We start from the raw sequence: 7041 nt of genomic DNA, 5'->3' as shown, positions 1-7041 counted from the left end.
ATTTCAGTTGCTACCCATATCAAACACACCTGAACCAATTAATTAGGACCTGAACACCACGTGATAATTACAGGCAGGTGTGTTTGATATGGGTAGCAACTGAAATCTACAGGAAGGTGGCTCTCCAGGAACAGGGTTGGCCACCCCTGCTATATAGCCTTGTTAAGTAAAAAAACAACAACTTTTGTCACAAATTCGAGTTAATAATTTTAGATGCAGAACATAATGTTAGGGCTTGATGGGGTAATAATATCTTGCCAAAGTCCCAAGTTTTCAATAGGCATCTGTGATTCTCTGTTTGGTGCATTTCTTCCTTACCCATTCCTTTTTATCACTGCCAGTAAGCCTGACTGTGTAACAAAGCATAAAAAATGAGAGCTTGAAATATTAAGTTCAAAATCTATTTTTCAGCTCTATTATTGATCCTGACAGGATTGACTGAATGTTAAACATCGTTCACTGAAAATAAAAAAGAAGAAGCTGTGGACTAAAAAATGGGTGTTCATTTACATTTCTCCACCTGACAAGCTTTCGTTTTTCACTGTACAGTATGTTTCCAAACTCAAACAAACTTGAATAACTGCACACAAACATCAGTGCTTCACTGCTGCATGGACAGGCTGTGTAGTAAAAAGCCCAAGGCTGCGCAGCACCTTGAACCACACACACAATTTTTCTATATCATATAAAGGTTTATCACGTACAGACACACATGAAGAGGCTGTATACAACACACACACTGCAGTGTTATAAACATCTGCTTATGTGCTGCAGTCTAGCGGCATCTCTACGTTTCCTACGGCAGAATTAGTTTAAATTCACTGCAGTACACACTGGACATCTGACAGCGCATCATGAACCCAAACATCTGTTATCCGCCATCCTTTCTTTATTAAGTTTGACACAAGTTTGCAGTTCTACTTGACTTTAAGGTTAAATTAGGATATGTTCCCACTAAATATTAGGCATGAAAATATTGATATAGCTTAACTTTTGCTTATATGTGTGCATGCGTGTGTCTGGTTTCCCCGACAGTCCAAAAACATGCGCTATAAGTGAATTGGATGATCTAAATTAGCAGTAGTGTATGAGTGTGTGTTAATGAAAGAGTTTATGGGTGTTTCCCAGTACTGGATTGCAGCTGGAAAGGCATCTGCTGCGTTAACCGTATGACGGAATAGTTGGCAGTTCATTTCGCTGTGGCAACCACTGATATATAAGGGACTAAGCTAAAGGAATATTAATGTGAGTTAAACTTTCAAACCCCTATGTAAGACACACTTTTACAATAATCATTTGCAACAGTGAATTTTGAACCATCTAACTAGATAGATAAAGTTACAGTAGGTTTTATATTACATATTTAGATGTAATATAAATATATATGTGTTAATATGTCTTCATATATTATTGAATCGCATATATATTAAATGTATATATATATATATATATATATATATATATATATATATATATATATATATATATATATATATATATATTAGTGCTGTCAATTGATTAAAAAATGAACTAATTAATCACACTTTTTGTTGAAAATTTATCGCGATTAATCACATTTAAAATTAATTTTGTTTATAATTTTGACTATTCAAATGTAAAATTAACGTAAACAGAAGACAAAAACTATTTAAATTCAAAATATAATTGTTTATTAGAACTTTTGTTTAACTTGTTACACAGATTTTTCTTGTAAACAACATACCCACAATAAACCATCAAGATCCTCGCTTGACAGCCATATTTATAACAGAAATTAAAACACAGGCATATTAATGCTGTTTGAATTTGAAAACAATCAATGCCAATAAAGAAAAAAATTATTTCCAAATTGGATTTTAAGTGGACTGCTAAAAAAAAAGCCAAAATACAACCATTGCAGATATGGAAACTGGACAATTATAATAACAATAATAAAGTGCTGAACAATTGTACTCATTGTAAAGTTGTATTGCTGTTAGTTTAGAACATTAATTATAAAGTAGAAACAATTTTGCTCAGTCCTCCTTTACATTCATCCAGTTGGTAAGACAGTCCAGTCTGTTGACATTATCGGGGGACAATGTGGACCTTTTCTTTTGAATGATGTGAGCTGAGAGTGCAACGCAATCTCACGGCAATTTGTAACTTTTTGATTTAGTGGATACGGATAACGACGTTTAGGCAGGTTTGTTGCTAAGAAACACTGCGCACACACACACACAGACCAGAGCCGTGGACAGGGGGGTGGCCCGGTGGCTAGAGCCACTGCCCCTTTGCCCTCATTGCCTGAGGTGCACCTCTCAGGAGGCACTTGCTCTTCACTTTGCGATCGCGTTGAGTACCTGCCCCTGTAAGAGTCTTTGCTCTGTGCACAGGCCTGACACAGACACACACACAACGCGTGCAATGACAGGCAGCTGGAGCGACTCTCTTCAGATTCAACACTCATGATCGCGTTCATCAAATTTGCTTAAACTAAGCGTTCTAGTGTGGTTGTATTTCACAAGGATTCTGACACAACAACTCGAATCATACGCTTTCATTGTGTTTAAGGAGGAAACACGTCAAACTTAATGAAACATTGGAGGGCTCATGTTAAAAGGCATTGGAATGCACTGTCTTTGACAGTTCGCAACTTCATCTTACACTTTCTGAGTCTATTTACATGAGACACCAATACTCCGATTTTAATATGATTAAGATAATACTCTTATTAAGAGTCGACCATGTAAGGAGCGAAGGACCACCAAGTCACGAAATGCGGAGGTTTTTCTTTCAGTTCGCCATGCGGTATCAAATTCCATTAAAACAAAAGTCGAAAGTTAAAAATGACACACCTGAAATTGCATGAAGCGCTGGAGGAAACTCTGGAGAGCCTGGTGATGCGACATTAATTGTTTTATACTGAAAGTTGCCTTCAAAAAGTGCTTCCTTGGTCTTATCCATATTTCTTTGCATGTTAAACACACATCGACCACAACAGGAAGTAAAAAAATCCTGCAACTGCGTTAATTTTTTTTAACCCATTAAAATTTTTAAATTAATCGCAGCTTTAACTCCTTAATTCTGACAGCACTAATATATATATATTTATATTTATATATATATATATATATATATTTATTTATATGTATATCACTACAGTTTGACAAATATTTCAACTGTTAATGTACTTTTGAGGTTTTTTTTAGATCAGAAAGTGGATGTTTAGATGTAACTATGCAGTTTATTTATAAAGATAGTGCCTGTTTGAAATATTTATCATTTCTGAGATACAGCACGTCGGCATCCATCAGTCTGTCATACTGAGCAGAGCAAAGATGGTTGACGTTCAGCCACAAGATGGCGACAGAGACTGCATAATATGCTCTTAAAACTCAGTGTAATTTAAAACTACAACTGATCAAATCAATATTAAATAGGTAAATTACTTTCTATGTTAATCTCTCTTGTATGTTGCAGTGCTGTATGTTTACCATAGTTTGGTAGTGTTTCTGGTAGGATTTGCTTTGGCTTTTCGGGGTTAATTATTCCGATCTCCCGATTGCAACAGAGAAATACTGGAAAATCTCTCTAAACTGATGGCATTGTCTTTCAGCCTTATAATCTTAAAATGTCAACAAAATCTTCTGTTTTGCAACACTTTAGACAGTACGTCAGAAAATCATTCAAACACTAGCTCTAAAGTGACATTTGTGAACTGGCAATGACTTCTGCTGTTCTGACGTCAGCTGCAGATGTGAATAAATGGCAGATGAAAGAATTTTCTACAAAAGTTTTAGACTCTACGTGTTTGATTTTCTTTTTATATACAAGATTATGCTGTTGAACTGTTGTATAAATGCAATATCAAATTAGTAGCAGTGCGATATGGCTGTATGTCGGCACTGGTGGGACACCACTGTTCGGCACGCCTCCCAGCAGTGTCGACATGCAGTCATATCGCACTGCTACTCGTGTGATATTGCGTTTATACACAAGGATGTGTATATTTAATTTGATATATAGTATATTAGCTATTGATTGAGAAATTAATGAACTATTTTATATTCTGTTTAATATATTTTAACTACCATACACTATCCCGTACATGTGTTTATATAAATTATGGTATAGATAGGTAGATAGACAGACAAGACTTGCTTAAACATTCGGGAAATCCTGAAATCAGAACACTTAAAAAAAGTATCCATTAAGTACGCTTAAGTAAGCACGTATGCATAGTTTTGGAGGGCACAATTTTCTTATTTAGGGAGCCATCTGCTAATTAACTGTTATCCTTACGTGACTCACATGCCTTCACTGACATATGCAGACCTGAATCTAACTGTGACCTTATTGAGCCTCATCAGCGTCAAACTGTACGAGTGAAAGAGTCTCTCCTCTGTCACTCCTTTCCCATTCAGCCAAATCACCGCAGTGCCGAAAGACTGAGAGCGAGGAGGAGAAAGAGAGAGAGTGAGAGAAAACACGCGTGTGTGTGTGTTAGAGAGAGTGACGGGGAGAGAGAGAGAGAGGAGAAAACTGCAAAATCTGTGAAGGTTTCCTGGCGTCCGCTGGTTCCACTCGACGGCCGTGCAGCGCTGACTGGAGGGTGAGTTTCTCGCTCTCACTTCTGCTCTTCCGTCTTCATGCTCGTTACCGTCGCCGTTAAGTCGACAGATCGATTCGTTTCGGTGCTTTCGAGCCAAGTATGACAGATCTAGTCAGTTCGTTTCTTATAGTCCTTAACCGTAAGTATTTCGTCTGCGGACACGTAATAGAATGAAATGACCCTTTTAGATGATACGTGTGTAAATGTGACGCTATTTTTGCGACAGTGAGGGAATTACCTGAATTGTTAGCTGTGAGTTTTGTCCCTTTGTGTTATTTGTCGCACTTGGCGTAGTTTTGGTTGGACGGTGAGCTCGTGTCGTTGCGCCCGCTGCGTGTGTGTGTCATGGATGTTGGACGGTTCCCTAGTGCTGACTTTGGTAACGCCACGAGGAAAGAGTGTACTGCGGTTGTGGGGATTTGAGAAGGGGGACACACGCTGCTTCTGAGCGTGTGTCAGGATTTGCCTTTATAGTGAGGAACAAAAAACGTCCTTCCAACAAGGATAGTAAAACTCATGGGGACTATATACTGCTAAATAATGCCATGTAAATTTAAAGAATTGTTTCTGCAAGCTGTTTGGGATCAAGGATTCGAAGGCTTTTCTGGCTTAGTGTAAAAGCATATAGTCTCTATAATATAAGTGAAAAATGTTTGTGTTATGTTTAAATGTATTAGGCTATAAGGAACAAATTCATGCAAGGATGCATTATACAGTATTGTAAAATACTGTTAAACACCCTTTGATTTTCAAGTTTTTAATACAGTAAAAGCTGAAAGCGCTGACCTAATATCAAGGCTAAAACTGTTAACTGTACTGTTTGTAGATGTAAAAAGAATGTGAAGAACATTAAACTAATGCAGCTATTTAGATTTCTTAATAGCTTCAGTTTTTATTTATGTACTTTCGGATTTAGGTTGCATCTATTGTTCAATACATTTTTATTGTATATTTGAGTGTCATATATACAAGATTATAGGAGCAAAAATACATCTGCACATTTAAACTGAACAATGCAGTGGTTGTGATTTAAAAATAAATGTGAAAATTAATTAACAAAGTCAATTTGTGCCATTACATTCATTTATATACTGTTAGGTCCATAAATATTTGGACATCAACACAATTCTAACGTTTTTGGCTCTATACACCAACACAACCAAATGCGAATAGCACACTTGAAATGAACTCTAGACCTTTTATCTGCTCATTGCAAGTGGGATAATTATTAGCAATAACCCACACTTGACCATGGAACAACACAGAAAAACTGTTGTAAAGCTGTGGTCACACTGGACTTTTCTCCCCATACACTTCCATTTATACGCACGGGAATGTGTCAGACCGGAAACGCAAGTTCGTGCGTCAAGTTTTGCAGTTCACTCCATTGCGAAGTTCAAACTTGGTGAACTCTGACCGAAATCTCATCGCTTGACTTTGTGAGACCTACTGAGGATCAAACAAGAACCTCACTTGACACAAATTTTAAATATGGATCAATCGCTTGCTTTTTTAAATGTCTAATCATCTTGTTTAATCCCGCCCATTTTCGCAGCGCCGTACGACATCATTTCGCAGCATTATTCCTACACCAATCACCTGTTTTGAATGTAAATGCCCTCAAATTAAAGCTGACAGCCTGCAATAAAAGCACATGTCATTCATTTCATTTCAAATGCATTGTGTTGGTGTATAGTGCCAAATGTTAGAATTGTGTCGATGTCCAAATATTTATGGACCTAATTGTATTTGTTGCAGCAATAAGCCTGATAACCATTCATGCATGTTCCTATTGGTCTTATGAATGCAGCTGATCAGAGACATCTAGTTTAGTCTCTACAAAAAAAAAAAAAAAAAAAACTTTTGTTGTGTGCATGGTTTTACATTATCTCATCATATACAAATTGTTGAAAGCGATTAAAATCTTAAGTGATTATAATGGAGTGTTTTCATAAATACATAAATGTTTTCATAAACACCATAAAAACTTTATGGTAAAGTTAAATAAACCAACACAGGCTCATTGTGAAAACGTACCCCCATATACATTTTTGGAGATGAAAATTTATTTAAAACGAACACTACCGGATGGTATGATGTCGCAGACTGCTTCTGTTTCTTTTCACGCTACAAGCTGACCGCTTACCTCCGTGTGGACGACTTTTACTCTGTTACCAGTTTGCCCAGTAGCTCGCCATGTACACTGGCGGACTTGAGAGGCAGAGAGAAGTTGACTGCGATGACAGGGTTTGAGTCTGGCGAAAAACGGTTCCAGAAAGTAGATAAAACATAAGGCAAAAATAAAATAAACAAATAAAAATAACAGAGGGAGAACGTGGTAATATTTGAAAATGTGGTAAAAATCATGTGGCTGCGAGGGCTTTTCTTTTTCTGGATTGCTTTTGAAAAAATGCTTTCGGTTGGGTTTAGGGAATGGGGTGATCAGT

General features: G+C 36.9%; 1 protein-coding gene and 1 long non-coding RNA gene across 2 annotated transcripts in view; one reads left to right on the top strand and one right to left on the bottom strand.

The window, feature by feature from the left end:
* Positions 1–7041, bottom strand: part of LOC141379018 (uncharacterized) — a 111688-nt gene that overhangs the window by 63714 nt on the left and 40933 nt on the right. The gene's annotated exons all lie outside the window — the stretch shown is intronic.
* Positions 4513–7041, top strand: part of cacng7a (calcium channel, voltage-dependent, gamma subunit 7a) — a 41882-nt gene continuing 39353 nt past the window's right edge. Inside the window, exon 1 of the mRNA XM_005159404.6 lies at positions 4513–4594. The gene's annotated coding sequence lies outside the window, so the exon portion shown is untranslated. The remainder of the gene's footprint in view (positions 4595–7041) is intronic.

Source organism: Danio rerio, chromosome 19 (genome assembly GCF_049306965.1).
Source record: "Danio rerio strain Tuebingen ecotype United States chromosome 19, GRCz12tu, whole genome shotgun sequence".
Classification (NCBI taxonomy): Eukaryota; Metazoa; Chordata; class Actinopteri; order Cypriniformes; family Danionidae; genus Danio; species Danio rerio.
Note: the sequence above shows the minus strand (reverse complement) of the source record. Positions and strands in the feature narration are given on the sequence as shown.